This window comes from Oryx dammah, unplaced genomic scaffold (assembly GCF_014754425.2).
Source record: "Oryx dammah isolate SB20612 unplaced genomic scaffold, SCBI_Odam_1.1 HiC_scaffold_9, whole genome shotgun sequence".
Classification (NCBI taxonomy): Eukaryota; Metazoa; Chordata; class Mammalia; order Artiodactyla; family Bovidae; genus Oryx; species Oryx dammah.
This window is the reverse complement of record NW_024070193.1, coordinates 3,265,416-3,292,784: the sequence shown is the minus strand read 5'-3', so window position 1 is coordinate 3,292,784 and position 27,369 is coordinate 3,265,416. Positions and strand designations below refer to the sequence as shown.

General features: G+C 42.0%; 1 protein-coding gene across 6 annotated transcripts in view; it reads right to left on the bottom strand.

The window, feature by feature from the left end:
* Positions 1 to 27,369, bottom strand: part of NR2C2 (nuclear receptor subfamily 2 group C member 2) — a 109,705-nt gene that overhangs the window by 67,184 nt on the left and 15,152 nt on the right. The gene's annotated exons all lie outside the window — the stretch shown is intronic.

The following is a 27,369-nucleotide window of genomic DNA, read 5'->3' as shown; positions in this document are numbered from 1 at the left end:
AATCATCTCAGTGGGCAGCCAGCACCCTGGAAACATCTCATTCTGCCAGCTCCTGTTCAGGTGCCTTTGGGTAAGTCCTGTAACTGTTCCAAGACTCTGTCTACTCATTTGAGGTTAATATCACTTTCCTCACAGATATTGGGAGGATTAAATGATGCAATAAATATAAATTCAACGTCATATATTAAAAAAAAAACACACAGCATTTCCATTACAAGTTTCCTGAGGAAATCAAGTGCAGTGTTAAAACTACAATCCTCAGTAAAATGCTATTTCTCCCCATGTAAGATGTTTAGGATTTTCTGTATTTTAAGTTTGGGCAGACAAAAAGGTTTCTAAACCTCCAGTCCTGCGACCAATGAACAAATATGGTCTCCAAAGTCTTTTTAAAGTTTCAGATACTAAACGTAAACACCTCAAATGCAGTGAGGTTTTAAGAAAGAAGACATTTTCTGGTATAGATCATCACCGTGCTCTTCTGAGACAGCAGAGGAAATTATTTTGACAAGACGCTTCTCCACAAGGTGCAGCTCTTCTGCAATGCCAACACACGTCCTCATCTTCTGATCAATTCTAACACTAATCTTATTCCAAATCCCGAAACGCTTCATCTTCTTACTGCTCTTAAGTCACAGGTTATTTAAGTACATACAACCATCTGAATTCTCCATTCTATCTTCTGTGACAGCTGCGCCTAACCACTTACATAAAATACTGCCTTCATGATAAACTACCTTCCTTTTATTTCTGTTGAATAGTTACTGTACTATATTAATTTTTTTTAAGTTATTTGTATATGAATTGTTGTATTTCCTCTGAACATATTCTGGTGTAATAAAAGGTTGATTTTAAAATACCGCAATAAATAGGGGGGGCTGAGTTGGAAAGAAATGAAAACCCCAAGAAGGAAGAGTCCCACAGTATGTCCTCAATGAATGCTCGCTGAATTAACAACTGAGCTGATCAATGACCCAGCTACTTTTTGCATGTAAGAATGCATGACTGATTTAAGAAAAAAAACTTTAAAAAGGAAAAGAAACAACTTGGAAGATAAAATTCCAACCAGATAGCTTTTAAAAAAAATTTGCTGAAGTACAGTTGATTTACACTGGGTTAATGTCTGTGACACAGCAGTGACTCAGCTATACATACATGTTCTTTTTCATATTCTTTCCCACTACGATTTATCATAGGATATTGGCGTATTTCCCTGTGCTGTACCACAGGACCATGCTATTTATCCATCCGATATATAACACTTTGCACCTGCTAGTCCCAAACTCCGTACCCTTCCCTCTGCTCCCCTCCCACCTTGGCAACCACAAGTCTGTTCTCTATGTCTGTGAGTCTATTCCTGTTTCATAGATAAGCTCATGTCTGACATATTTTAGATTCACATATAAGTAATGCCACCTGGCGTTTCTTTCTGACTTACTTCGCTTACTACGGTCATCTCTAGGTCCATCCTTCTTGCTACAAACGGTGTATTTCATTCTATTTTATGGCTCATATTTCACAGTATGCACGTACCACATCTTTATCCATTCATCTTCAGCGGGCACTGAGCTTATTTCCATGTCTTGGCTGTTGTAAACAGTGCTACTATGAACAGCGAGGTGCATGTATCTTTTCAAATTAAAGTTCTGTCTGCCACTTAGATAGCTTTTAATTCAGCAATTCTACTTCCAGCCTAGAGAAATATACTCACAAGTGAGTATAGGAGGCATCAAAGATAAAGATGTCTGCTGCAGCACTATTTATGTTTGAGAAACTGTGGAAGCAACTTAAATGTGCTTCTAAGAAGAGGGGCTAAAAAAAATATAGCTGTAACCTATGTAATACAATATGATAGTAAAAGAATTACGTATTATCACTGTTGACAGTTAAAAAAGCAATCTGCAGAACAATAAACCTATCTAGTGTGACTCCATTTACAACCCCTGACAGGAGGGCACTGGGACCCACCAAAATAGGTACCCACATCCAAAGAAGACGCCGCAGCCAAGACGGAGGAGGGGTGCGAGCATGTTAAAGATCGAATCCCATATCCACCGGGTGGCCGGCCCACAGACTGGAGAGTGGTAACACCAAGGAAGCCCTCCCACTGTTGTAGAGGTTCTGAGCCCCACGGCAGGCTTCCCTGCCTGGGGCTCCAAAAAACGGACAGGCAATCCCCAGGGAATCTGACTTTGAAGGCTAGTAGGATTTGATTACAGGACTTACACAGGACTGGGGGAAACAAGACCCAGGGGAAAGGAGCAGTGACCCCGCAGGAGACTGAACCAGACCTACCTGCTAGTGTTGGAGGGTCTCCTGTGCAGGCATGGGTCAGCAGGGGCTCGCCATGGAGAGGGGGCACTGGCAGCAGCAGGCGGGGAAGGGGTCCCTTGGTGTGAAGCCCTCTTGGAGGTCGCCACTAACTGTACCATAGAGCCCACAGACCCAGGGCTGGGCTGCTTCAGGCATCCACCCTTATGGCAGAGAGTGAAGAAGAACTAAAGAGCCTCTTAATGAAAGGGAAAGAGGAGAGCTGGAAACGGCTGGCTTCAAACTCAACATTCAAAAAACTAAGATCATGGCATCCGGACCCATCACTTCATGGCAAACAGACGGGGAAACAATGGAAACAGTGACAGACTTTATTTTCTTGGACTCCAAAATCACTGCAGATGGTGATTGCAGCCAAGATATTAAGACGCTTGCTCCTTGGAAGGAAAGCTATGACCAACCTCGACAGCATATTAAAAAGCAGAGACATTACTTTGCCGACAAAGGTCCGTCTAGTCAAGGCTATGGTTTTTCCAGTAGTCATGTATGGATGTGAGAGTTGGGACTATAAAGAAAGCTGAGCAATGAAGAATTGATGCTTTTGAACTGTAGCCCAAGAGACCCTTGGGCTACAAGGAGATCCAACTAGTCCGTCCTAAAGGAGATCGGTCCTGAATATTCATTGGAAGGACTGATGCTGAAGCTGAAACTCCAATACTTTGGCCAGCTGATGCAAAGAACTGACTAACTGGAAAAGACTCTGATGCTGGGAAAGACTGAGGGCAGGAGGAGAAGGGGATGACAGAGAATGAGATGGTTGGATGCTATCACCAACTGGATGGATATGAGTGCGAGCAAGCGCTGGGAGTTGGTGATGGACAGGGAGGCCTGGCGTGCTGCGGTGCGTGGGGTCGCGGAGAGTCAACATGACTGAGCAACTGAACTGAACTGAAACTACCAACAGGGAGGGGGACGACTCCACCCGTCGGCTGACACAGGATTAAAGCTTTACTGCCCACAGCCCTGCCACCAGAGCAAGACACAGTTTTTCCCAGTCCCTCACATCTGGAACTTTACACAACCCGCTTAGGCTCCTCCATCAGAGGGCAGACAGAAGAAGCAAGAAGAACTGCAATCCTGCAACGGCTAGAGCAAAAATCACATTACAGAAAGTTAATCAGGATGAAAAAGCAAAAAGCCCCTGATGAAGGGGCAAGATAAAACCCCAGGAAAACAACTAAATAAAGTGGAGACAGGCAACCTTCCAGAAAAAAGAATTCAGGATAATAGTGAAGATGATCCAGGATCTCAGGAAAACAATGGAGAAGATTGTTTACCAAAGACCTACAAGAACTAACGAACAAACAGATGCATAAAATGCTAGAAGTGGACAGCAGGATAACAGAGGCAGAAGAGTGGGTATATGGCCTGGAGGACAGAGCGGTGGAGATCACTGCAGCAGAACAGAACGCAGAAGAAAGAATGAAAGGGGGAAAAAGACAGCTGAAGAGAGCTCTGGGACAACATGAAAGGCACCAACATTCGCATTATAGGGATCTCAGAAGGAAGAGGGAGAGAAAGGACCCGAGAAAACAGTTGAAGAGGTAATAGCTGAAAACTTTCCTAACATGGGAAAAGCAACAGTCAACCAAGTCCAGGAAGCAGAGAGTCCCAGGCAGAAAAACCCTAAGGAGGAACACACAGACACAGAGGAATCAAACTGACAAAAATTAAAGACAAAGATAAAACACTAAAAGCAACACGGGAAAAACAACAAATAACATACAAGGGAACTCCCATAATGTTATCAGCTGATTTCTCAACATAAACTCTACAAGCCAGAAGGGAATGCCAAGATATATAAAATATATCTATATCTATATATCGGAGAAGGCAATGGCACCCCACTCCAGTACTCTTGCCTGGAAAATCCATGGATGGAGGAGCCTGGTGGGCTGCAGTCCATGGGGTCGCGAAGAGTCGGAGACGACTGAGCGACTTCACTTTCACTTTTCACTTTCATGGACTGGAGAAGGAAATGGCAACACACTCCACTGTTCTTGCCTGGAGAATCCCAGGGACGGGGGAGCCTGGTGGGCTGCTGTCTATGGGGTCACACAGAGTTGGACACGATTGAAGCGCCTTAGCAGCAGCAGCGTATCTATATATAAAGGGATGAAAGAGAAGAACCTACAACTAAGAATACTCTACCCAGCAAGGTTCTCACTCAGATTTGATGCAGAAATCAAAAGCTTTCCAGAGAAGCAAAAGTTAAAAGAGAATTCAGCACCACCAAACCAGCTTTACAACAAATACTAAAGGAACTTCTCTAAGCAGGAAACTCAAGGGAAAGACCGACACAAAATAAATCCAAAACTATTAAGAAAATGGTAAAAGGGACATACACACCACTAATTACTTTAAACATAGCTGGAGTAAATGCAGGAACCAGAAGACAAAAACTGGCTGGGGAGAAGAAACACACGTGCATGTCTGCACTTTCCCTCATCACTGCTCTACTCAACACCCCAAATTCTATGCGTTTATTTTGTTAGGTTAATCAAGGCTTGCAGTTGTAGTGACCTTTTATTTTTTGTTTGGCTACTGACTGTGACAACTGATAAACATCTTCCACTATTGTGATTGTTGCTTAATACAATAATTGATTCATGACTGGTCAACAGAAAATAACAGAATTTCTTTATCACTAAAACTATCATTTAATAGAAAACCTGTAACCACTTTTTAAAATCCAGAGGCATATCAGAATTATCTTGGAATTTTTTGGAAAACAAAAAAACACAAATGGCCCAGATATTGCTTTTGTTTTCATCAAAGCTTAGGAAAAAAAACAACAACAACCCCAAATTGGTTATCATACAGACCAGATTTTATTATATTGTAATTAAGTTAAAATAACAACAACAACAAAAAGATAATCATAAATGTAAAGCCTAGCAGCTATAAAGTTTCTAGAGAAAATGCAGGAGAAAATCTTTGTGACCATGGGTTAGGTAAAGACTTTCAGATACAATATCAAAAGCATGACTTATAATATTCAAAAGAGATAAATTAGACTTCATCAAAATAAAAAAAAGATTCTGCTCTTCAAGAGACACTGCTAAAAGAATGAAAAGCCACAGATGGGGAGAAAATATTTGGAAACCACTTATCTAATAGAGAACATGTATCTAGAATATATAAAGAACTGTTAAAACTCAAGAGTAAGAAAGCGAACAACTCAACAACAGCAAAGAAAAAAGTCAAAAGATTTGAACAGGTACTTCATCAAAGATGTAATATGAATGACAAATAAGCACATGTAAAGTTGTAAAAACAACTCTCTGGTAAAATCAAGCAAGAAAAAGGGGAGATGACACAAATAATATAATCTTAGGAATGAAAATAAGCTATAACTAGAGATGCTTCAAACATTAAAAATATAAAACACAGTTATTCTGAGTAGCTATATGCCAATAAATGTGAAAACTTGAAGTCAAATTCTTAGAAAAACGTAACTTACTAAAACTGAAAGTCAATTAGCCAAAAAAAAAAAAAAAAAAATTCTGAATAGCCTTTTAACCATTAAAGAAATTAAATCAGTAGTTTAAAACCTTTCTAAGCCCTGGCAGTTTTACTGATGAGTTCTATAAGCATTCAAGGACCAAATAATTTAAATTTTACATCAATTATTACAGAAAGTAGAAGTGGAGGGGCTCTCCTTCCAACTCATTTTATGAAGCTAGCATAACCCTGATTACAAAACTTAAGAAAATTTAAAGTCAGTCTTCTCATGAACACAGATGGAAAATTCCTAAACAAAACATTAGCAAACTGAATTTAAAATGTATATGCGAATCATGATTAGATTGGTATTAACCCCATAACCTGTGGCATGTAGCATGGCGTGCTATAGTCCACAGAGTCTTGAAGAACTGGACACGACTTAGCGACTGAATAAGAAAAAACCAAGAAGCAAGATGAGCTTACAAATAAATCTAATTCACCACACTGATTAAAAGAGAGATATCACATTTTAGTATATTTTTTAAAAAGTGATTAAAAACCCAACATCTGCTGAATCTAAGTTTTCTTCTAACTAGGAACAGAAGAGAAGGCCTTGTTGAAAGCACTCCTGTAAGACGAGGAACAAGACATCACTGCCTGCTCCCACCACTTCTGTCACACTCTGTACTGAAGACTCCAGCCAGCACAGAAAGGCAAAAGGACTGGAAAAAAATTTTAAATGAATACATAGTGAAACCATTAGAATTAATAGAGAGAGAGTTCTCCCAGAGTTATGAAAATAAAAACAAAAAAATTTTTAAATGAGACGCTATTAAACCTAAAAGTGCTTGTGTAGCAAAAGAAACCATAAACAAAAACAACCCACAGAACAGGAAAAAACATCTGCAAACCATGTGACCCATAAGAGATTAATCTCCAAAATTTACAAACAGCTTATGAGGCTCAATATAAAAAAAAAAAAAAAAAAAACACAATGAAAAAACTGCCAGAAGACCTAAACAGACATTTCTCCAAAGATATACATACCAATGGCTAAGATGCACATGAAAAGATGTTCAATACCATTAATCATTAGAGAAATGGAAACAAAAACTATAAGGTATAAGGTATCCCCTCACACAGGTCAGAAGGGAGAGGGTGTGGAGAAAAGGGAGCCGCTTGCACTGTTGGTAGCACTGTAAATAGATACAGCCACTACAGAGAACAGGATGGAGACTGCTTAAAACACGAGGAGTAAACCCAGCAGTTGACCCCACGGCCCCACTACTGGGCATGCGCCATGATAAAACCATAACTGGAGAAGACACGAGCAGCCCTATGCTCAAGCAGCACCATTCACTATAGCTGGGACATGGGGGCAACCCACGTGCCCACCAGCGGGTGAACAGATCAAGAACATGCGCTGCATATATAGGGTGGAGTATTCCTAAGCCATAAAAAGGCGCTCGAGCCCGTTCTAGGGAGGTGGGTGAACCTGGAGCCTGTTATACAGAGTGAAGAAAGTCAGAAAGAGAAAAGCAAGCATCATACATTAATGCACATACAGGAATCTGGCACGACGGCGCTGATAAACAGACCTGTGGACGTGGGGGGCGGCCTGGGGAAGGAGAGGGCGGGGCGAGTGGAGAGCAGCGCTGAGACATGCGCACTGCCGCGTGGAACACAGCCAGCTAGCGGGAACTTGCTGTATGACTCAGGGAGCTCAAACTGGTGTCTGTGAGCATCTAGAGGGGTAGGATGTGGCCGGGGGTGGGAGGTGGGAGCAAGGGCCAAGAGGGAGGGGACACACATATACCGATGACTGAGTCATGCTGATACATGGCCGAAGCCAACGTAATATTTAATTATCCTTCAATTAAAAATAAGTATTTTTAATTAAAAAATTTTCAAAAAGAACTATAATGAGGTATCACCTCACATCAGTCAAAATGGCCATGATTAAAAGTCTACAAACAGTAAATGTTGGAGCGAGTGTGGAGAACAGGGAACCCTCCTATACTGTTGGTGGGAATGTAAATTGATATAACCACTGGGGAGAAGTGTATGGAAGTTCCTTTAAAAAAAACATAGAGCTAACGTATGATTCAGCAACTCCACTCCTGCATATGTATCTGCAGAAAACGATGGTCTGAAAGGGTCCATGCACCCCAATGCTCACGGCAGTGCTGTTTACAGCAGCCGAGCCATGGAGAGCACCTAAATGCCCACCAACAGAGTGGATAAAGAAGGTGTGGCACACACATCCAACGGAGCGCTGCTCAGCCACTGAGCAGGATGAAATAAGGCCATCTGGAAGAAGCCAACATAATCTTGTAAAGCAATTATCCTTCAATTAAAAACAAATATTTTTAATTCAAAAAATTTCAAAAAGAACTACAGTGAGGTATACTGTGACCAACCTAGACAGCATAGTAAATAGACAGCAGAGACATTACTTTGCCAACAAAAGTCTGTCTAGTGGAACCTATGGTTTTTCCAGTGGTCATGTATCGACATGAGTTGGACTATAAAGAAAGGTGAGCGGCAAAGAACTGATGCTTTTGAACTGCGGTATTGGAGAAGACTCTTGAGAGCCCCTTGGACTACAAGCAGATCCAACCAGTCCATCCTAAAGGAGATCAGTCCTGAATATTCATTGGAAGGACTGATGCTGAAGCTGAAACTTCAATACTCTGGCTATCTGATGCAAAGAACTGACTCCTTGGAAAAGACTCTGATGCCGGGAAAGATTGAGCCCAGGAGGACGAAACGACAGAGGCTGAGATGGCTGGATGGCATCACCGACTCGATGGACACAATGTTCAGCTCCAGGAGTTGGTGATGGACAGGGAAGCCTGGCATGCTGCAGTCTATGGGGTCACAAACAGTCAGACACGACTGAGCGACTGAACTGAACTGAATGCCATTTGCAGCAACATGGATGGACCTAGAGATTATCATCCTGAGTGAAGTCAGAGAAAGCCGTAAGATAACGGCCAAAACGTAAGAAACAAGGACACAAACGAGCTTAAACGGAACAGAAACGGACTCACGGACTTCGAAAGCAAACTTACGGTTACCCAAGGGAAAAGATGGGACCAGGAATAAATTGGGAGCCTGGGATTGACACATTTAAAATACCACTGTATTTTAAACAGATAGATAGTCAACAAGTATCTACTATATAGCACAGGGAACTTGGCTCAATATTCTGTAATAACCTAAACAGGAGAATTAGAAAAAGAAGAGATACATGTATAGGCATAACTGAATCACTCTGCTGTACATCTGAAACTAACACATTATTAACTACACTCCAATATAAAGTAAATTTTAAAAAATGCAATCCCTATAAACAATAAGAGATTGCTGATTTAAACCATATCTATAGACAAGATTACTTGCATTTCTATATACTAGCAGAGTTGGAAAACAAAACTTTAGTATACTCTTGTCAAATAGCATCAAAGAATGTTAAGTATTGGGAAACAAATCACATGAAAATTATGCTGCATTTTAGCAGAAAAAAATAAAAACCTGAATAAATGGAAAACTTTTCTATGTTTCTGACTCCGTGCCCTCAAGATATAATTGTTCAGACTTCCCTGGTGGCTCATAAAGAATTCACCCGCCCATGCAGGAGATGCGGGTTCAATCCAAAGTCCAAGAAACCCCACGGGCCACAGAGCAGCTATGCCCATGCGCCACAGCCACCGAGCCTGCGCTCTCGAGCCAGGAACTGCAGCCACTGAGGCCCATGCTTCGCAACAAGAGAAGGCCCCCCCCCCAACCCCCCGCCACAACTGGAGAAAATGCCCACACAGCAACAAAGATCTGGCATAGCCAAAAATAAAATCATTTTTTAAAAAGATATAAATTCTCTCTAAATTCATTCATGAAGCAAATGCAATTCCAATTTTAAACAGCCAACAGGCTTTTTGTTTCTTATATGTATAACCTAACAATTAACTTTAAAATATATGTTGAACGTCAAAAGGACCACAGATATTCACAACAATCTGAAAGGCCAAGAACAAAGGTGAAGGAAACTTGATCCTTATTATAAAACTTCATACGACACTTAAGTGTCAATTCCAGGAGGCCCAAAGGCCTGAACTCTAAAAGGCAACACTAAATCTTCAGTAGACAATTTAACGACTGACCCATGGCGTAGGGATGAATTTCATAAACAAGATACAAGGAGTGAAAACGACAAAGGAAAAGACTAGTGAATACACAATATCATGAAGAGAATAAAAAGGTAAAGACATGGACTAAGAGTGTGCTCGCAAAACATGTAAGCAAAAAAGATTAGCATCCTGAATCTATAACGAAATAATGAGAAAAGACAAGTGAAAACACAAATGCATTTATGAACACAATTTCAAAAAATGAGGCACCCATAAAAATATAAGATCATGTTTAATGTCATTAATAAATGCAGAACATAAAGTCATATTGGACAAGAATTTCCTCCCTACCTGACCGGTGAGATCCTACCACATAGTAGCAAGGATGTGGAGCGTCAGTTATTCCCATCCAATCAGTGCTGCTGGGACTGGACCATGCAGTATGGCCTCCTGAAGCTGACTAGGAGCCTCCGCACGACCATGCACGCCGACAGGATCAGCCGTGAGCCTGAAGAAGCCCTCGCACATGTGCACTAGAGACACATCCCCAATGTCACCCCCAAAAGGGGAGCGATAAACAATCCCTGGTGGCTCAGACAGTAAAGCGTCTGCCTAACGTGGGATACCTAGGTTTGATCCCTGGGTTGGGAAGATCCCCTGGAGAAGGAAATGGCAACCCCCTCCAGTATTCCTGCCTGGAAAATCTCATGGATAGAGGAGCGTGATAGGCTACAGTCCATGGGGTCGCAAAGAGTCAGACACGACTGAGCGACTTCACTTTTTGCTTTAAACAGTCCAAATGACTACCAGCGGCAGAACACATAAATAAATATATAGCTGTACCGAGAGGAAACGAAGGAACTGGAGCCCTCTTCCTCCGTTCCTGGTGTTCCCCCACTCTCCACAGCACCTTCCCCACCCAAAACCAATCCGCTTGTGTACCTGAGAGCCATGGGCTTGAACCCCAACAGATAACTTATTCGATTTCATGGGGGAAACGAGTCACATTAATCTACTTACAGAAACTGTAGTGTGTACCTCTGAAATGTGACATGCCAGACACATGTCAAGTAGTACTGGGAGGTTCTGGATGCTTCTACCTGTGACTGGTTACAAATGACACTCTAACCTGCTCGGGTGAATACTTGCTGGAAAGACACTCACAGAGCCCAGTCTCTCAGGATGCATGACTGTGCTATTTGCAAAGTGGAGAGCTGTGAGGCAGCTTCTCTCTCCATCTTTCTGAGACTACCTGCCCACTTTCCTCGGCATTTTTCTGAGAGTCTGATCACTCCCTAGCTTCTCTTAGAGGACTAGCTTTCTCTGCTTCTACATTCCCGAACAACCTGGGCTTGCATGTAGCATCAACTCAAGACCTGACGCTGTATGAGCTTCTAAGTCCAGAGTCTAATGTAACTTACACTGGTCATGTTCCAGTAAACATGTATTTAACTCTTTACTGGGTCTTAACTTCCCGAACTATGAAAATTGAGAGCACCATTTCACAGACATTAAGATTAAGCAAAATGATAACACATACAGAGTTTAACAATACCTGGTACACAGTAAGGATTCAACAGTACCACCGTTAGCAAAGTATGATCTGTTGCAAGGTTATTTCCATACTGTGATTTTGATTCTACAAAACTATAAACAGAGGAGTGGTGGGGATACAGGAGCTGGAATCACACTGACTCAAAAGTGACTGCTTCCAATTCCTTACCGCGTTCTATTCCACAGCACAGTGTGAGCACCACAGAAGGCGAAACACTGGCATCAGAACTAACAGAAATTCAGCCTGGTGCAGGAGGCCTAGTCACGCCAAGTTCTTCCGTAGTTTCATTCTGGCCATGTGCTCTCTGCCTTGGAAAAGTCCATCGCACGGGCTAATCTTTCTGCATTCGTGCAATGATTCACCATCTCTAACCCTCCCTTATGCAGGTCAGGAAGCAACAGTCAGAGCTGGACATGGAACAACAGACTGGTTCCAAATAGGAAAAGGAGTACGTCAAGGCTGTATACTGTCACCCTTCTTATTTATATGCAGAATACATCACGAGAAACGCTGGGCTGGAAGAAACACGAGCTGGAATCAAGACTGCCGGGAGAAATATCAATAACCTCAGATATGCAAATGATACCACCCTTATGGCAGAAAGTGAAGAGGAGCTAAAAAGCCTCTTGATGAAAGTGAAAGAGGAGAGTGAAAAAGTTGGCTTAAAGCTCAACATTCAGAAAACGAAGATCATGGCATCTGGTCCCATCAGTTCATGGGAAATAGATGGGGAAACAGTGGAAACAGTGTCAGACTATTTCTGGGGGCTTCAAAATCACTGCAGATGGTGATTGCAGCCATGAAATTAAAAGATGCTTACTCCTTGGAAGAAAAGTTATGACCAACCTAGATAGCATATTCAAAAGCAGAGACATTACTTTGCTGACTAAGGTCCGTCTAGTCAAGGCTATGGTTTTTCCAGTAGTCATGTATGGATTTAACAGTTGGACTGTGAAGAAAGATGAGTGCTGAAGAATTGATGGTTTTGAACTGTGGTGTTGGAGAAGACTCTTGAGAGTCCCTGGGCCTGCAAGGAGATCCAACGGGTCCATCCTAAAGGAGATCAGTCCTGGGTGTTCATTGGAAGGACTGATGCTAAAGCTGAAACACCAATACTTTGGGCACCTCATGCAAAGAGTTGACTCATTGGAAAAGACTCTGATGCTGGGAGGGATTGGGGGCAGGAGGAGAACGGGACAACAGAGGATGAGACGGCTGGATGGTATCACCGACTCAATGGACATGAGTTTGGGTAAACTCAGGGAGTTCGTGATGGACAGGGAGGCCTGGCGTGCTGCGATTCATGGGGTTGCAAAGAGTCAGATACGACTGAGCGACTGAACTGAACTGAACTGAACCCTCCCTTGTATCCTCTACCATAAAGTTACTTTCACCTTGTTTTTAAGACAAAATCCTATGCTTACTCTAATGTCTGATTATTCGGAATTTAATGTCTTAATTATATTAGCATTTTTACTAGGATTATTATTTTTGTTAGTGCTCTGGGCCATTGTGAATGCTTTTTTTCCTATAAGTTCTGTTACTTCTAGTGTGGAGAACACAAGGTTTTTCAGAGATGCCTATTTCATGTAAAAACAAAAATACTTGCTTTCCAATTCTTAAAAGTAGGAATCTTATCAGCTCAATCAGTCCACCAAGGATATAGGTTGGCTGAATCAAGACCAGGGTAATGTGTTATGGACGTGGCCACACAGGTACAGCCACAGCAGGGACTATGGATAGCAACGGTTTCAAGGCGGGAAGCTCTTCAAAGTCCCCACCCTCAAGGAGGAGACTGGTCTGTCAGATCAGGATCTGAGTGGCGGTTTGCATGATCAGCACGCTCCTGCTACAACCTTCAAAGACAGGCCAACCTCCTGCTCAGACTCTCCAGTGACTTCCCAATACACAGAGAAGAAAATACCAACTCTCCAGCACGGCCCACGGAACTCACCTCATCTCCCGCCACTCCTGTTCCCCGCCACGTGCTCCTGCCGCTCAGGCCTCTGTGGTTCCTGCACTGGGCCAAGCATGCCCCCTCCCCCGTACCTGGGCCACTCCGGTGCCATGCCCCGGCACTCAGACATGAGCCCTCTCTCACATCACTCGGGCCTCCACTTAAAATGGTACCTTCTAAAAGACGGCTCCCCTGAAGGTGCTTACACAGTGCTCCTCTTTTATCACTTCCTGTCTCTTCACTTCTCTTTAGAGCACTTATGGCTCTCTTGACAATTTTTTTTTGTTTCAGTTCAGTTCAGTCGCTCAGTCGTGTCTGACCGACTCTTTGCGACCCCATGAATCGCAGCACGCCAGGCCTCCCTGTCCATCACCAAATCCCGGAGTTCACTCAGACTCGCGTCCCTCAAGTCAGTGATGCCATCCAGCCATCTCATCCTCGGTCGTCCCCTTCTCCTCCTGCCCCCAATCCCTCCCAGCATCAAAGTCTTTTCCAATGAGTCAACTCTTTGCATGAGGTGTCCAAAGTACTGGAGCTTCAGCTTTAGCATCATTCCTTCCAAAGAAATCCCAGGGCTGATCTCCTTCAGAATGGACTGGTTGGATCTCCTTGCAGTCCAAGGGACTCTCAAGAGTCTTCTCCAACACCACAGTTCAAAAGCATCAATTCTTCAGCACTCAGTGACCTTCTTCACAGTCCAACTCTCACATCCATACATGACGACAGGAAAAACCATAGCCTTGACTAGACGGACCTTAGTCGGCAAAGTAATGTCTCTGCTTTTGAATATGCTATCTAGGTTGCTCATAACTTTTCTTCCAAGGAGTAAGCATCTTTTAATTTCATGGCTGCAATCACCATCTGCAGTGATTTTGGAGCCCCCAAAAATAAAGTCTGACACTGTTTCCACATCTATTTCTCATGAAGTGATGGGACCGGATGCCATGATCTTCGTTTTCTGAATGTTGAGCTTTAAGCCAATTTTTTCACTCTCCTCTTTCACTTTCATCAAGAGGCTTTCTAGTTCCTCTTCACTTTCTGCCATAAGGGTGGTGTCATCTGCATATCTGAGGTTATTGATATTTCTCCCGGCAATCCTGATTCCAGCTTGTGTTTCTTCCAGTCCAGCGTTTCTCATGATGAACTCCGCGTAGAAGTTAAATAAGCAGGGTGACAATATACAGCCTTGACGTACTCCCTTTCCTATTTGGAACCAGTCTGTTGTTCCATGTCCGGTTCTAACTGTTGCTTCCTGGCCTGCATACAGATTTCTCAAGAGGCAGGTCAGGTGGTCTGGTATTCCCATCTCTTTCAGAATTTTCCACAGTTTATTGTGATCCACACAGTCAAAGGCTTTGGCATAGTCAATAAAGCAGAAATAGATGTTTTTCTGGAACTCCTTGCTTTTTCCATGATCCAGCAGATGTTGGCAATTTGATTTCTGGTTCCTCTGCCTTTTCTAAAACCAGCTTGAACATCAGGAAGTTCACGGTTCACGTATTGCTGAAGCCTGGCTTGGAGAATTTTGAGCAGTACTTTACTAGCGTGTGAGATGAGTGCAGTTGTGCGGTCGTTTGAGCATTCTTTGGCATTGCTTTTCTTTGGGATTGGAATGAAAACTGACCTGATATTAAGAGGATATCAAGTGCCAGTATCTTCAAATGTTGATAAACTGTTAAATTGTAAGTCCCACTGATTCACAATTTAGCATCATGTACCTATTCAGGTTTTCAGTCTTTCACAGTGTATTAGCAGTTACTGGGAAAATGGACTGCCATGGCCAAAGGAGCTTTAGAGAGCAGGCAGCTCTGACAGGCAGAGCCAAGGTCAAGGAGTTGTTTTCTTGAGGAAACAATTTTGCTGAAAACAAAATGAGAACAGAAATAATTTTAAATGTTAAAGGCATATTAAGTGCACAAAACTGGTGCTCCCAAGTTGTCATTTGGTATGCTTTATATAATAGGAAATGAAAAGGACCCCCCTCCGTGGCACGTTGTGCTGACACCCGAGACAGTCAAAGCGTCCTGCACTCAATATTCTGCTGTTTTCAGGTTGTATCGAAAAATAAGCAACAACAGATGATTCACCACTCAAAAAAAATAAAACATTTACCCTTGAAAGATTGTATATGATGATGGGATTCCCTCCTTTAAAATGTTTCTAGAACTGCTTTTTTTTTACCCTGTGTTTACAAAATAGCTGGTAACTGTTCCTCTGCCTTTCTCATGAAGTGAGACAGGGACCTCTAAGACTTGATGTGTGACACCCCACAGCGTTGGGCCCTTTCCCGCTTCGTCAGAGGCTGGACTCTCCTCTCTCAGTTCTCCATTTTCTGCAGGTAAACCTTCTTTAGTTTCTTGCTTTTGGTGAGCCACTGTGGCCTGTTTTCCTTTGCTCCCGTATTCTTTTTTATTTTATTTTTTGTCTGAAGAGTTACCCTTTCCCGTTTTGTCTTTGTTTCCACTTTTGCAGGAGCAGGTTTAGCTGAACAGGATGGAACTGACTGGCGAATTTTCCTTGTCTCGTGGATGCGGTAGTTTGTCCTTTTTAGTGAGGGTGATAATTCCAGTTTCTTGCTCTTTAGTTTTCTTTTGCTGCTTCCGTAGATGCTGTTTTATCCAAATTCCTTTTTGTCTCTTTTAGTTCCCTTATTCTATAAGGAATATTTTTCTCACATGGCTAATGATCCTTATTGTTGGCTCACATTTTTAAAATGAAGCACTTAAAACTGAAAGCAAAGACAAACATGTTTTGTGCAGGAGGAAGTCTTGTCACCTTCCAGTTTTGATTTTACTTTGGGGTGATTAGATGGGCACCCACATACTTTGTTTGGAGAGTGCCCCAGATGTCAGTATTCATAGGTTTCTTTTCCGGGTCCATTCAGGTTTTCTAAGCAAGAATTCTTCAGTTTGGTGGTGGGTTGGGTGGTGGTGGTGGGGGGTGCTTCATGCCTTGTCTGCAGTATTACAAGGTGAGGGTTTGAGGCTCAGTACTTAGTGTCCCTCGTTGCACTGTGAGGACAGGGGCTCCCTCCTCACTGTGAAGATGTTTCTGTGTCTGGTCTGGGGCTTGGTGGCTACACTCTCCCCACAGGAAAGTGACGGTGGTAGTCCTGGGTGAGTCACGTGGCTGCATGACAGGTGTTCAGCCAGCCCCTGATTCTCAGTGTGTCTCTCAGCCCAGCCTTCTGCAGGACTGTGAGATCTAGTACTGAGCCCTTCCAGGGCTCTGGGGTGGCAGCTAGCTGATTTGTCATTAGTATTCCCCTCTGTAGTCATTTGGAGTTCGGCTTTGTTCTTTATGCTGAGTCAGTTTCCTCTCTACCATCTGCTTTCCATCTTCCTAGAGTTTGTTAGTATTTGTGACCCGCTGTCATCTCCTTGACTACTATCTTTGCCCTTGTGGATTTGTACTTTTTTTTTTAATCCCTCACTCATACTTAAATGTGATTTGTTGAAGAAATAGAGATAATGAATGCCTGTATTTGCTATATTTAACTGGAAGTCAGGTAAAGTATTATTAGTAAATCAAATTACAGTTGTTCACTGATAGATTTAAGATACTTCATAAATATCCATTCATCCATATAACAAGTATTTAATGAGTGCCTACTGTGTGCAAGGCCTCATTCTGGTTTTTAAGATAGTCTCCTCGCATGAAAACTCTATTCTGTTGGGAAATAACCAACATCTAAACAAACAAATCATATCACTCATCTCACATGCTAGTAAACTAATGCTGAAAATTCTCCAAGCCAGGCTTCAGCTGTATGTGAACCGTGAACTTCCTGATGTTCAAGCTGGTTTTAGAAAAGGCAGAGGAACCAGAGATCAAATTGCCAACATCTGCTGGATCATGGAAAAAGCAAGAGAGTTCCAGAAAAACATCTATTTCTGCTTTATTGACTATGCCAAAGCCTTTGACTGTGTGGATCACAATAAACTGTGGAACATTCTGAAAGAGATGGGAATACCAGACCACCTGACCTGCCTCTTGAGAAATCTGTATGCAGGCCAGGAAGCAACAGTTAGAACCGGACATGGAACAACAGACTGGTTCCAAATAGGAAAAGGAGTACGTCAAGGCTGTATATTGTCACCCTGCTTATTTAACTTCTACGCAGAGTTCATCATGAGAAACGCTGGACTGGAAGAAACACAACCTGGAATCAGGATTGCCGGGAGAAATATCAATAACCTCAGATATGCAGATGACACCACCCTTATGGCAGAAAGTGAAGAGGAACTAGAAAGCCTCTTGATGAAAGTGAAAGAGGAGAGTGAAAAAGTTGGCTTAAAGCTCAACATTCAGAAAACGAAGATCATGGCATCCAGTCCCATCACTTCATGAGAAATAGATGTGGAAACAGTGTCAGACTTTATTTTTGGGGGCTCCAAAATCACTGCAGATGGTGATTGCAGCCATGAAATTAAAAGACGCTTACTCCTTGGAAGAAAAGTTATGAGCAACCTAGATAGCATATTCAAAAGCAGAGACATTACTTTGCCAACAAAGGTCCGTCTAGTCAAGGCTATGGTTTTTCCAGTAGTCAGGCATGGATGTGAGAGTTGGACTGTGAAGAAGGCTGAGTGCTGAAGAATTGATGCTTTTGAACTGTGGTGTTGGAGAAGACTCTTGAGAGTCCCTTGGACTGCAAGAAGAACCAACCAGTCCATTCTGAAGGAGATCAACCCTGGGGTTTCTTTAGAAGGAATGATGCTAAAGCTCAAACTCCAGTACTTTGGCCAACTCATACGAAGAGCTGAGTCACTGGAAAAGACTTTGATGCTGGGAGGAATTGGGGGCAAGAGAAGAAGGGGACAACAGAGGATGAGACGGCTGGATGGCATCACTGACTTGAGGGACGCGAGTCTGAGTGAACTCCGGGATTTGGTGATGGACAGGGAGGCCTGGCGTGCTGCGATTCATGGGGTCGCAAAGAGTCGGACACAACTGAGCGACTGAACTAAACTGAAGTAATATAACTCCCAACTACATGGTTTTTCAGATGCTTGGTACACACATTACAAATTGTGAACAAACTGAAATATCTGTGTACTGATCCTCAAAAACAACCAATAAAATTTCAATCAAGAAAGGAAAATAAAAGAAAAAAGTTGCTATAAAAGAAAACCAGAAAAAAAATTCCTTAAATGAAAAATGAGACAGCAAGAAGAAAACAAAATTGTAGCAGCAACTGGAGCTGGGCCCTGACTGCTGCAACATATGATTACTGTATGTCATGCTCTAGACACACTATCTCTGAACGGTAACCCTCCACAGGAAGTACCATCATTAAGCCATTTGATAGTTGGAACAGAAAGGTTAACTAGTATGTTCAAGCAACTGGGAGACCTGAAGACAGATCTAAGTCAGGAAATCTCTCCAAAAGGAGAAACAGGAGGAAGCTGGAAACAGGAGATAAAAGATGAGGAAATGAGAGGATTAGTTCCAGAGCTCCAGTATCCACTTAATGAGTTCTGGAAAGAGACTGGAAAAGCACTGAGGAAAGAAACGATCAGAGAACTAGTGTCAAACAATTTCAACAGGGGGTCGCGAGTTTGTAGATTGAAAGGACCCTCTGAGTGCCCAGCACAATGTATGAAAAAATAACTACACTAAGAGACGTGACTGTGAAATTTCAGAACAACAGGGATTAAGAGAGAGTCTTAACAATGGAGGGAGGGAACAGAAAAGGCAAGAAAGAAAGAGGGCGAGGGACTCGCACAAAGACTGAGAACATCAGTGGCTTCCCAAAGCTGGGAGACAATAAAATGACGCTGTGTAATTCTGAAGTAAAATATTTTCGACTTAGATTTCTATCTCCATCAAACTATTACTCAAGCATGTGAATGTAAATAAAGACATATCTAGATATCTAAGATCTAAAAACAATTCACTTCTGATGCACTGTTTCTTAGGAAGTTATTTGAGCATGTTACTTTATTTTTTAAAAAAGGAAAAAGACATAACTCAAGGAAAGAATCCCAAGCAAGAGAGAAATAAAGGGTGACAGCTGTGCAGCTGGCTTAAAAAGCCATCAGTAAGCACTGGAGCAGGAGGTCAGAGGACTTGAGGAGGAATGTTTTCACAGGAAAATAAAGGAAACTGAAAATTCCTCTGATGTATGAAAAATAGTATTCAGAGAGTTCTACAAGTCTACTGGAGATACTAGGAAGTATCTGTGATAATGTCATAATTCCTAGTATCTCCAATATGGTAGAGAAGTTGTAAAAAACTTATTACTGATTTTGCAGAAAGAGAGAGGATTATAAGCAAGCACGGTGCACAACTGTATAACAACACACTGGATAACCTAGATGAAATGGACAAATCCCTAGAAACATGTAACATACCAAGACTGAATCATGAAGAAACAGAAAATCTGAGTAGACCTTAACTCGTAAGAGTGAATCAGTAATCAAGCCTTCTCACCCCTCAAAAAACCCTGGCCCTGTCCTACTGAATTCTACTGAACCATCTGAAGAAGAATTAACACCGTTCCTCTCAAACTCCTACAAAAAACTGAAGAGGAGGGAACGCTCCCAAACTCATTCTATGAAGCCAACACTGCCCTGGTACCAGTTAGGCAAAGACTGAAGAAAAGAATACTATAGATCAATATCCCTTATGAATACCAACTTAAAAGCCTCAACAAAATTCCAGCAAAGTGCTAAGAGCAGCATGTTAAAAAGATTATACACCATGACTAACTGGGGTTTGTGTGCTCTGTCGTGTCCAGCTCTTTGCAGCCCCATGGGCTGTAGCTGCCAGGCTCCACTGTCTATGGAATTTTCCAGGCAAGAATACTGGAGTGGGGTGCAATTTCTTCCTCCAGGGGATCTTCCCAACCCCAGGATCGAACCCTCACCTCCAATGCGTCTCCTGCATTTGCAGGCAGATTCTTTACTACTAGCACCATCTGGGAAGCCCAAGGGGGTTCATTCCCAACAAAACTCAACACCCGTTTTTAACAAAAACATCCAACAAACTAGTAATAGCAGGAAACTATCTCAACATAGTAAATATGTCATATAACAGCTAACATCACATTTGGTGATGAAAATCTTTCTCTAAGGCCAGAAAGCCAAGGATGACTGCTTTCACCTCTTTCAGTCCACATGCTGGAAGTTCCAGCCAGAATGATTAGGCAAGAAAAATAAGCACAAGGCATCCAAACTGAAAAGGAGAAGTAACATTTTCTCTATTCACAGATGACACGGGGCTTCCCTGGTAGCTCAGCTAGTAAAGAATCTGTCTGCAATGTAGGAGACTGGGGTCGGGTAGATCCCCTGAAGGAGGGCATGACAACCCACTCCAGGGTTCTTGCCTGGAGAATCCCATGGATAGAGGAGCCTAGAGGCTACAGTCCATTAAATCGCAGAGTCGGACACGACTGAGGGAGTAAGCACACAGATGGCATGATCTACCACAGAGAAACCTTGATCTCTCTCTCTCGCATTTACACACATCTGGTAAAATACACAAATTCAGCTAAGCTGTGGGATACAGAATCAACACAAACATCAGCTGCACTTCTACACAATTAACAATGATGCTCAAAAAAAAAAAATTAAGTATATAATTCCATTTACAACAGCATCAAAAAGAATAAAATACTGCCAGGGTAGAGGGGAGGAAAGAATAGTTATTAAGTGTTTAAAGGATACAGAGTTTAAAAAAGGGTGGGGGGTGGAGAGTTTCAGTTTGGAGAGATGAAAAGTTCTGAAGATAGGTAGTGGTAATGGTTATATAATAATGTAGTCAATGTCACAGAACGGTACCCTTAAAATGGTTCTAATTTTAAATTTTATATTTTACCCCAATTAAAAAAAAAAAAAACCTCTCTCCTAAAAAAGGGCAATGTCTAACACTGATTAAAAAATTAAAAAAAAAAAAAAGGCAAGGTAAAGATACTTTTAGAATAAGGAGTTAAATACCAGAAGAAATCAAATTTAGAGACTTGAGGTTAAGGAAAGGGTGGGGGTGGTTCAGAAGCTTCCTGTTCTGTCTCTAGCCAAACATAATACTGGCCAACATTTAAATCAATGTATACATACTATAAGAAAATGAGAACTTAAATGCAAGTTTGTAAGAGGGCAGAATAATAAAATGTAATGAGTTGTGTCTTTTCAGGACACTGAAAACCTGAAACTGGAGCAATGAGTTTGCTTTCTTCCACTTAAGGATGTAGTCTTGCCAATAAGGAGTTTTTTCCAAGTACAGGGAGTGCCCTAGGTTTTTAAACATTCCCTTAGAAGTGTGACATTTTCTGCAACAGTGATGCAAGTCCTGATGATAAAAGAAGGAATTAGGGTCATAAGAATTTGGGTATTTTCTCAGTGGTGACAGGGTCTTCCATTTCAAAGATCATTTCAAAGATATGACAAGTAAAACTAATGCTGTTACATATGATCCAGCCTTCCACTGTTTCAGCTACAAACCCTCAACTGTCAACTGGCCCCTTTAAAAAAATTAACCCATATTCTTTATGAAATGTCATAGTCAATTCTATAGCACACACATTTAGTAGAAGCCTGGATCTAGCCATGCCTTGGACACTCTGTGACCACGAAAGAATAGTTTTAATTTCTTTAAATAAGAGTTATTGACTTTACAAAATGTTACAACTAAAATTTGGAAAATGAAGGTATAAACAAAATTGCCCAAATTCAAGACAACTAAACGCTGTCAGCATTTACGGTATTTTAAAAAAAGAAGCCACCGTGGGGTCACCTGCAATGTATATAGAGAAATACTGAACCATGATGCGGTGCACTGGGAACATGGTGGTGTGGGCCGTCTTTGCCTCAACACACACACACACACACACACAAAGAATTCAGATCTGTGGTTATCAGAGGTGGAGGAAGAGGGAACTGGAGGAAGGTGGTCAAAAGGTACAAACTTCCGGTTATGAGATAAATGCATGCTAGGAATGTAACTCAGAATACGATTAACATAATTAACACTGCTCAATGATATATATGAGAGTTGTTAACAAGAGTAAATAAAACCTAAGAGTTCTCATTGTAAGGAAAAAATATTTATTTTCCTTTTCCTTTAGCTTGTATCTATGTAAGACGATGGATGATCACTAAACTTCCTGTGCTAATCATTTCATGATATGTATGCATCAAATCACGCTGCACACCTTACAGCTTCAGGTCACTTCGGCGCTCAGGCGTGTCCAACTCTGAGACCCCATGGACTGCAGCACGCCAGGCCTCCCTGTCCATCACCAACTCCCGGAGCTTGCTCAGACTCACGTCCATTCAGTCAGTGATGCCATCCAACCATCTCATCCTCTCTCGTCCCCTTCTCCTCCCGCCTTCAATCCTTCCCAGAATCAGGGTCTTCTCTAGTGAGTCAGTTCTTCCCACCAGGTGGCCAAAGTACTAGAGTTTCAGCTTCAGCATCAGTCCTTCCAATGAACATTCAGGACTGATCTCCTTTAGGACTGACTGGATCTCCTTGCAGTCCAAGGGACTCTCAAGAGTCTTCTCCAACACCATAGTTCAAAAGCATCAATTCTTCGGCACTCAGCTTTCTTTATACTCAACTCTCACATCCGTACATAACCGCTGGAAAAACCACAGCTTTGACTAGACGCACCTTTGTTGGCAAAGTAATGTTTCCACTTTTTAATATACAGCTTACACAGTACTATATGTAAACTGTATCTCAATAAAACTGAGAAAAAGATGTTTCTCATAGAATAAAATATAAACCTACTGTGCCATATGAAAGTCTGGGCTCTGAAGTTACTCAGATACGGCAAAGCGATCTTTCTACCTCTTAGTTTCCTCTTATTTAAAGTGGGGAAAGTAATGTTTCCCTTATAGTATTAACTGAAGTATTAAATGAGGTGATGAGCTAAAGCATAATACCAGGCACACTATATTATATAGTGACAGGTACATGTTAACCATAAATATCTTACAAAACTGGAACGAAACTGTACACACTATTGTTTTTAATGCATATGTCATCAAGTTTTACTGTTTTACAAAGTATATAATTCTAACTAAAAAGCAGAAGTCACAAATCCTTTTAGTTTTTGTGTCCTTTTAGTTTGGGTTTTTTTTTTTCTTTTTGTTTTTTTATTTTGGAAAATATCCCCTAATTTTGGTAGTGGCATCTAGTTGCTGTTATGGGTTATTTTTTAAAAACAAGTTTTTATTGAGATATAATTCACCTACCATACACTCTATTTGAAGAGTACAAGTCAAAGGTTTTTTGTATATACACAGATATGTGCAACCTTTTACCACAATAAATTTCAGAAAAATCTCAACACCTCAGAAAGGTATCAATTCCAATATCCAGACTGAGGCAAGCACTGTAATCTACCTTCCGTCTCTGCAGAGTCCCCTGTTCTGGACACTTCATAGGAACGGAATGATATGCTGTCTTCTGTGACTAGTTTCTTTCACTTAGTATAATGCTGTCAAGGTGCATCCATGCTATGGCATGTTATCAGTAACTCATTCCTTTTTATGGTTCAATAATATTCTACGGTCTAGATATACCACATTTTGTTACTCATTTATCAGCTGTTGAACATGTAACCACTTCTACCTTTTGCCTATTTTGAATACTCCTGTAAACACTGGTGGGCCAGTTTTCGCTCCATCTCTTTTGGGTTTGCAGCTTGCCGTGGGGCTGCTGGGCCAGGCGGCAACGTCATGCTCACTTCTGAAGGGCTGCCAAGTTGTTTTCCAAAGCGGCTGCACTATTTGATATTATGACCAACGATACAGGTTTCCAACCTCTCCACGCCCTCTCCAATACCTATTAACCAACCTTGTTTTCCTCAAAAAGACACAAACTCCTGAAACTGACTCAAGAAAAAAAGACAATACAAATAGAACTATAACTAGTGACGAGACTAAATGAGGAACTAAAACCCTACCTGCAAAAAAAGCCCCAGCCCACACGGCTTCAGTACTGAATTCCACCAGATGTTTAAAGAAAATTAGCTATTCTTCATAAACAATTCCAAAAAAAATAGGTCACACAGTTTGTGAGCAGCAGGGCCAGGATTTTAACCAGGAAATTTTTCCAGAGTCTATACTCCTGACCACTGTATTACACTCTCTGAATACCTGAAAAAATCTGAATACATTATAGTACACCAAGTTATTTTGTATGATCCATCTTTCCTAGTTATTTTGGTAATGTGATTTCTCTGGTCTATAGCAAAAAAAGATTGTTCTGAGTACTTGGGAAAAAATCATTTACACAAGTGACAATGTTGCTATATCTCATTCATATGGCAAAAGCAAGAAAAGAAAGAAGAAATTGTTAGTTGTTCAGTTGTGTCCAATGCTTTGCAATCCCACAGACTATAGCCCAACACGTTCTTCTGTCCATGAAACTGAAATTCTCCAGGCAAGAATACTGGAGTGGGTTGCCATTCCCTTCTCCAGGGGATCTTCTCAATACAGGGATCGAACCCAGGTCTCTCACATTTCAGGCTGCTTCTTTACCATCTGAGCCACTAGGGAGGGACCTGCTAAAGTTTCCTACACGTTTGTATTTCAATGACCTCTCACAACAATCCCACAAGATGACAGGGACTCTCCTCCTCCCGTTTTCTAAATCAGGAACCGAGGCACACGCAGCCACTGACGGCAAGGGGCAGGGACTGGATTTGAACCCGCATCTTTCTGATCCCTGGAGAGCCCATCCTCCAGGGCAGCCTGTCTCGTGCCTCATCCCTGCAACAGAGTCTGGGGAGCAGATCCCCAGGCCTGTTACTCACTGGTGTGGGCTTCTGGGGAACAGGCAGGGAAGGGGCCCTTCATCGTCTGCTGAACGAAGGAACCACTATCCCAAACTGACTGCTATTAACCCCGAACTAAAAAGATTTATTCCCACTCAATTACTGTTTAGCAACAAAATGATGACCTGCAGCTTCTCTTACACATTTGGCTGACCTAGTGTTATACAGATACTATATGTTAATAGTTTTAAGTCATTAAGCTTAAAATTTCAAAATAATCATGGAAATATAGGGAATAGTTTAAATAGGAAGATTGCTTTTGTTCTTCAAATTAACAATGCCTATTCTTGTGGAAGTCTCCACAAAATGTACTCTGTGCCATGGGAATCAATAGTTGCACTATTATACATGAAATTCCATTTCCTCATGGAAATAAGGCATATGACAGAAAATTTCAGCTAGTAAATTTTCTGAATACATACACAAAGCTTATATTATCCTTTAAGTTACTATAGGTCAGTACTATATGTAACTAAATAAACCCATAAGCCGTAATGATGACTTCTTAAGGCAGTGATCCATATACTAGTCTCCAAGTCTGTGTCAACTAGAAACTGTATTAAATGCAAAATAACCCTAAATATGAAAAGCCAACAATGATTTTCAAGATAACTGTTCCTATCACAAACTAATGCAACAAATAAACACAAGCATCTTAACCCTGGTATTTCCACAGCTCTGGAGCTCTTTAAAAAATATAATATTGAAAAATCTGTGAAATCTGTCTGCTTTCATCTTCAGTTAAAACTAACCATGATTTGTTGACGGTTAAAGACATGAATTAATCATGATTTGCTAAAGCTCCAATACTTTGGCCACCTGATGTAAAAGCCAACTCATTAGAAAAGACCCTGATGCTGGGAAAGGTTGAAGGCAGGAGGAGAAGGGGGCGACAGAGGATGAAATGGTTGGATGGCATCACTGACTTGATGGACATGAATTTGAGCAAGCTCTGAGAGTGGGTGATGGACGGGAAGCCTGCAGTCCACGGGGTCACCAAGAGTCGGACACGACTGAGTGACTGAACTGAACTGATGATTTGCTGGGTGAAAGGGATGATTATACTGTCGTCTTAAAATTAATGCTTTATCGAAAATCTGAAAAATCTGCTCACCATTTTTACTGATTTAAGCTGGCATATGTGTACTTTTTACTTTAAAAAATCCTTTCTTTAAATGTCCATTCTTCGGTAAACCTGCTTCTGCACTCTAGGAATATGATTAGTGGCTCAAAAATACAACTCTGAATCCTCCTAATGGCTCTTATTTGCAGCACGAAGCACAGTTTACACAGGAGCTTCAGAAGAAGTGAAACACAACAGGGTCAGCGTGCCCTTGGCCAATTGCTTCTTTGAGCCTTGGTTTCCTCACCTTCACTTTCAGCGATCAAATCAACCTCAGAAAGCCGCTGAGGACTGAAGCCCTTGTGGAGCGCTGGCACACAGTGAGACGATCTGGCCCTACTTCCCTTCTGGACACCTCGGGCTGCCTGCCTAGACCAAGGGACTTCATGTCTCCGCCCTGTCTTTGCACAGGTTTCTGACTTAAGAAGCCCTGTCAGCACCCGCCAGGTTCCAACCCTACCTCCTGGGGTCTAGGACAGCCTCCAGGACTCCCCTCCACGCATGGAGCTCTACGTCTCCGCATTTTATAAACACTCCCTAACCAGCCCCCGAGAATACTAAAGCTAAGACTGATGGCTCAGTCACCTCCGTATTTCTTGTTGTTTAGCTGCTAAGTCGTGTCCGACTCTTTGCGACCCCATGGCCTATACCTCACCATGCTCCTCTGTCCATGGCAATTCCCAGGCAAGAATACTGGAGTGGGTTGTCATTTCCTTCCCCAGGGATCTTCCCAACCCAGGAGTCTCTCGCACTGGCAAGCGGATTCATTACCACTGAGCCACTTAGCAAAACTCCCAGGACAGGGAAGAAGGTCAACAGTGACTGTGGACTGCACAGAATCCACTCCCCACCACACACGGTGTTAAGAGTATCAAATGTGCAAGAAACTAAGAGCCTGGGACTTGAACTTATACTTTCACAAGCCTGACAAGCATCAAACTCTTTGAGTTTTTGTTCAAGGTAAAATCTTTAACGTCACCTCATTGTAAGCAGCTAGGCCACCCTATTTATGCAAAGGAACTTGAGGAGTCTTGTGGTTTT